The sequence below is a fragment of the Pectinophora gossypiella genome, chromosome 23 (genome assembly GCF_024362695.1).
Source record: "Pectinophora gossypiella chromosome 23, ilPecGoss1.1, whole genome shotgun sequence".
Lineage (NCBI taxonomy): Eukaryota > Metazoa > Arthropoda > Insecta > Lepidoptera > Gelechiidae > Pectinophora > Pectinophora gossypiella.
In genome coordinates this window covers 4,474,466-4,480,852 of record NC_065426.1, presented here as the reverse complement: position 1 = coordinate 4,480,852, position 6,387 = coordinate 4,474,466, and positions in this window count along the sequence as shown.

Sequence of the window (6,387 nt, the reverse complement as noted above, 5' to 3'; positions counted from 1 at the left end):
CGAAGCTCGACGCCAACTAAGTTCACATAACAAAAGCTGATTCATTTTATGTAGGTTATCCAGATTGTGACGAAGATATAGGATTTAGATTCTATATCATTTATTGTACACACATCTAGGTAGACAGTATTTTTTTTTACATTGAGATATTGTGAAAACTCCGTGGTCTATTGGTTAGAGCGTTAGGTTCACGATCTGGAGGTCCGGGTTTGTTTCCCGATGAGGACACTGTCAAAATCACTTTGTGAGACTGTCCTTTGACAAGGACTTTGCAGGCTTGAATCACCTAACAAGTGAAAGTAAGATGATTCTGTGCTTCGGAATGTATGTTAAGCCGTTGGTCCCGGCTATGAGCCATAAAAATACCTCCACCAACCTGCAATGGAGCAGCGTGGTGGGGTACGCTCCATATCACCTCTGGTTGATTGAGGGGAGGCCTGTGCCCAGCAGTGGGACATATAGTCGTTAGTGAACTAGTTCACAACAAGGATAGGCAATTTTTTTATTAGGGCTCTTTCATATTGCGGCTATTAAAAAAAAATGTTGGATTTAGATCGGCAATGAAGAAAACTATCGGCAGCACTGTTGAGTGTTCCTAAATATTGACAGTACTCCAATACTGTCCAGCTAAATTGCTACAAAATGTGGAGCAACGTGGATTGTATCCCGTCTGAAGGATGAGTTACGAAAAAATAAGCAGCCAGTTGAAAAAAGGCTGTTTTGATTGAAAATATTTTTTTATAATTTTCTTCTCTTCGGGAATAAATAAACTACGATTTTGTAGTTAAACGCTGCGCAAAGGATCACAGTGTAAAAATATACCCAAAGCAATATGTTAACAATAATATGTTATGTTGTTTGTTATGTGTGTTTTTGTTGGTTCCCGCCGCCGCGGGCGCAAGGCACCGCCTGCTCGCTTCCACCAACGTCGGCGTGTGCGCGGTGCGCGACTGGCCCGCCAGTCCGTTACACGAGTTCTGGCGAAGCTTCCATTGTAGGTTTGCCGCTGGCATTAACTACTTGGCCGGACAAATGGGGAGCGCTGAAAGCTCTCACCCAGTACAACGTTTAAGACAACAAGTCTGAGGGTGCCCAGTTGGGCGCGAACCTCGGCTCAAGGCGTCGTCTGAGAGGAAAACTATTTGAAAGGATTAATCGACTCTAGTGGGTCAATAGCGATAAGCACTGATTGAAGGAATCGTCGACCACGCCGGCGGGGCCTGTGTCGGGCCGGCGGGGTCGGTTTCGGGGGCGAAGCCTCCACATTTGGGATAAAATAACTATTTTAATTTATTTTATTTTTTAAATTGATAATCATAATTTTGAATGCTAATTGTATTAATTTAATTTTTAAAAAAAAGTAAGTATTAGTTATGTTTTTTTTTTGTATTTTATTTAATTTATTAGATATGGATATGTTAATCTGGAATAAATGAATATATTTATTTTTTACTTTACTCAAATAGTATCGGGAACTATCAAAATTTATGAACACACAACAGTAGCGACATCTGACGGGAGAAATAGGCAATTTCTATCCTCATTGGTTCGTTGTTGCTAACCCTGTATGGGTAATGCCCTTTTTTAAACTCTATACAATAAGAAGCAATAAAGAAGCAAATTAAAACGTTAAGGAAAGCTGCAGGTGAATTCTAGTATTTAAAGTTTTACAACCAACAACACAAGTGCGTCGTAAAAACAGTAAAACTGCAACAACGTAACTTGATACTTGTGTGTATGATTGTATGTTTACTGCGAAGTAGTAAATCTCTTTATAGGTTTTAAAGATTATCCTTTTGAAGATGTTCGTGGAATGATGAAGGTTCAAGAGGTTTATTTTTATTATTTATCTTCTTTAATATTACAATCTAGGTACATAGTAAAATATTAATTTATTTAAGAAAAAAATCTATACAATTCGTTTCAGAATTGGGTCTCAGGCTCTGGGAGAAAACAGGTGACTCCCGCTCCGGCTCGTTCCTGGTCCAAAGGCTGACCATTGCCATTCAGCGCGGTAATGCGGCTAGTGTTGTGGGTACCTTTGCTCCGGGAACAGTGAGGGGCGGGTTATTTTATGACTAGTTTTTATGTTTGTATTTGTGACGTATTGTTGGAACTAATATTTTAATGAAATTAAAAAATATATTAACACAAAACAACATAAAGTTATCTACAAATAGAAAAGACTGGCAGTCCCCTTTGAACAGCTAAACCAACTTTGACAAAAGTAGCTGCCAGCTCTTGGGTCATGCGTTGCTTCGACGAGACGCTAGAATATGCATAGTTAATTGTACTGAATCCAGTGCAGTCATGAGCAATGTCGTGTACCCACTTTAGAACCCTGTCGCACTATCATATTTGACATTTAATGAGACTTACGAATTCATTTGCCAAAAAAGTTAATATGACATGGTTTCAAAGTGTATACATATTAGTGCTCGTGACCGTACACACCATCTTATAACTGTCATTTTCTTATCCAGAGAAAAGGAAAAGGACCTCGGTGGCGCAGCGGTTAACGCACTCGGTCTGCGATTGTTGAAGTAAAGCAACTTTCGCAAAGGCCGGTCATTGGATGGGTGACCACAAAAAAAAAAGTTTTCATCTCGAGCTCCTCCGTGCTTCGGAAGGCACGTTAAGCCGTTGGTCCCGCTGCATTGGCAGTCGTTAATAACCATCAATCCGCACTGGGCCCGCGTGATGGTTTAAGGCCCGATCTCCCTACCCATCCATAGGGAAGGCCCATGCCCCAGCAGTAGGGACGTTAATGGGCTGATGATGATGAACAGCGTTTTTGTGGCAACGTCTTGTATGGCTGAAAAGTCCAATACGGGAGGGGCAATAGCGTCCGCACGACTGCCATAGAATTTTTTCCGTGGCCTGGACTAAAAACCTGGTATTTCCAGTAGACTTCGTTAGTTTATCAGTAGATGGGACGTCTCGTAAAACAAATTAATTGCGAAAAATACAGGCAAAATGCATTTGTACCTATATCCTCTTAAGGCCGAGATTTCTTGACACTACAGTTAAACAATCGGTTTTGGATTTTAAAAGAACAATGGATGTTAAGTCTAAAAACGGATATATAAATTGGAAGAACTATAATATAATTTTGTGATTTTTGTCTATATCTATAAGAACATTTTAAAACTAGTGCTGCAATAAATAAAAAATCTCAAAAGTAAAAGTATTCAGAGTAACTTTAATTACTTACCACATAAGTAGTAACCTTTATAAAATTGTATTACATTAAAAAAAAAGACCCGAGACAGACGATTTTGAAATAAAACTAGGGACGTATAATAAAATTAATAAACCGGGGCATAAGTATTTTATTAAAGTAATTAATTTATTCATTTTTTTCTAAAGCTAAATTCAGATTACCTTGTACAGATTACCATCGAGTGAGGCCAAAACCTTGGGACAGTTAAATATTTACCAACACTCCTTTCACAAAGGTGGACATTTACACGTGCTATCTGTCCGCACAATTCTGATTAAGTACCTCTTTAGAGCACAGCTGAAGTCATGGCCGTTCAAAGCCACGTCATCATCATCCCGATTTCACAGCTTACCTAACCTTAAGATTCGACAGGTCCGGTTTTTCAAAGGAACGATTGCCTGCCTGAATTTCGAACCCGCAAAGGGAAAACCAGCGAAAACGCATTTCTCGGGAATTAGATTTTCACGTTTTCCTTCATCGCTGAGCATGAGATAATCGTTTAAAATCCAAACATGAGTTCAAAAACATATCGAAGATTGTTCAGTGATTTAAACCCCGAGCCGGGATCCAAATTAGTCTCCAGGTTTTGTGGTTAAGTTAATAAGTTCGCCCCCTTTCACATGGGATCCAATGGGCACCTTTGCACCTTTGTTACGTTATTCTAAAACATTTTCTAAAATTATAAGTTTAGGCCTGTACTAAATTCGATCCTGCGACTTCACAGTGAGAGTCAAACGTTCACCTAACTGGGCTACATGGGCTCTTTGAGATTTTGAAGTTTCAATCATCATCATCAATTTAAGAGCCACGCTCTTGTCGGTGTAGCATTTTCCATTCCAGTCTATCAAAGGCCAATTCCTTGACTTCCCTATAAGACACGACGTTAACCTATTCTTTAATCTGTCTTTGTTAAGTTTCAATACACATTCCAATTTCAAATTAATTCAGTCACATTGAACAAGTTAACACCATGTCGCTCAAATTAAAATAATTTAAAGCATGCAATCAAAATTTATTTTTACGAGACAAATGTTGATAAAATAAGGCGTAATTACACAATTCATTGAATTTTTAAAACGAATTATTCTCGAACAGCAAAATAAAGCTGAATGTTGAATTACCTTGTTTAACTGTATGTAATCAGGCGAGTGTAATGAATGGGTTTCAGGGCTGTATGAACATTATTTTTACTGCAACGCTTTATTGGGAGACAACAAAAAAAAATTAAATTAAAAATTAAAAAACCCACGACCAAAAAAAAAGTACTCAATTATTATGACAAAAGGTTAAAAATGCTAAACCTTATAAAAATCAAAAAATAACTTATCCCGCATAATTATGCTTGCAAGAAAACTGAGCGTGTAACATTCCTATCACACTTATCAAACGACCTGATGACCTTGAAGACCTGAACCGATTTCCACCAAACATAGTTAAGAACACTCTCGACTGATATGCCTTTCAAACAAAAAAACCGCATTAAAATCGGACCATCCGTTTGTGAGCTACGATGCCACAGACAGACACATACACATTTACACAGACACGTCAAACTTATAACACCCCTTTGTTTTTGCGTCGGGGGTTAAAAAAGGGAAATTTTCAATTTATAGAATAGAATGGAATGGAAATTGTTGTTCAGAAAATATTCAGATTTATCTTTCTGTTACACGGTTACACGCATTGGCAATGAGGGACTCCAGGCCATTCCCCAAAAAACATATATGATAGCGTTATGCTAACGTGATAATTACCTATTTTCTCATTGCTAACTGCCTCCGTGGTCCAGTGGTTGAGCGTTGGGCTCACGATCCGCAGGTCCCGGGTACAAATCCCGTGGGTCATATCACAAAAAATCACTTTGTGATCCCTAGTTTGGTTAAGACATTACAGGTTAATCACCTGATTGTCCGAAAGTAAGACGATCCCCGCTTCGGAAGGCACTTTAAACCGTTGGTCCCGTTTACTACTTACTGATGTAAGTACGTAGTCGTTGCATGGCCCATGTCAGGGGCCTTTGGCGGCTCAATAGTTACCCTGACACCAGGGTTGAGGTTGGTACTCCACCTCACAACCCACACGATAAAGAAGAAGACTTTCATTAGTCGTTTTATACTCGCACGCTGGTTCAGAGTAGTTCGTACTGAAGCTTTTCTAAGGACATTAGAATTTTTATTATTTAAACTAGTGTAGTATAGATATAAATTTACTACTGGATTATGAATCGTAAAACGAGCACGCGTTCAACAGCTTGTCATCGTGGGCGTTACGATTTTTTTATTGTTATTTTTTTTATTTATTTATTTTTACCATAATTTAATTTTATTCTGCCAGCAGTATTCAAAGCAGCATCCCTAAGTAGCCACATTACATGATACATATGTCATTATACGACTGTAGTATGAATCATTTTAATTTTGAGTAGCTGCATATTGCATTAATTAACGTAATTACCGATTAAAGTTCTTGCTCCGCTTTATTTAAATTTTACTATTGGTTTTTTTTTTTTAATTACTTTCATGCTTTAATTTATGTATTACAATATTATTTTGTCAAAAACAAAAAATACTGGATTGGATAACTCACACCTATTTCGCACTGGGATAAGCAGAGACTATGGAATTCCATTAAATTTGCTTCGATCCTGACACACTTCTTTTGCTTCTTCCACATTCATCAATCGCTTCATACACGCACGCCAGTTCAGAGTAGATCGTACTGAACCTTTTCTAGGGACCTCTTCAGTTTGGTCATTGTAGGTAAGTCCTTCTACTGGATGCAGATAAAAACCATATAACGCGTTTAGCTTCTTTTCGTTTGCCTCAGACGGCAACTACTTGGCCGGAAAAATGGGGAGCTCTGAAGACTCGCTTGGGACCAAATTTAAGACACCAGGCCTGAGGGTGTCTAGTTGCTATTATATATTATTACATATAGCTAGAGGGAGTAGCATTTGGTGGTTCCCTTCTACTTATCGTGTGGGTTGTGAGGTGGATAACCAACCTCATCAACCTTGGTGTCAGGGTTATTAAAGAGCCTCCAAATGCCCTTGACATGCCTCATGTAACAACTACATACTTACATCAGTAAGTAGTAACCGGGACCAAAGGCTTAACGTGCCTTCCGAAGCACGGATCATGTCACTAGCATAGAATAAGGAATAA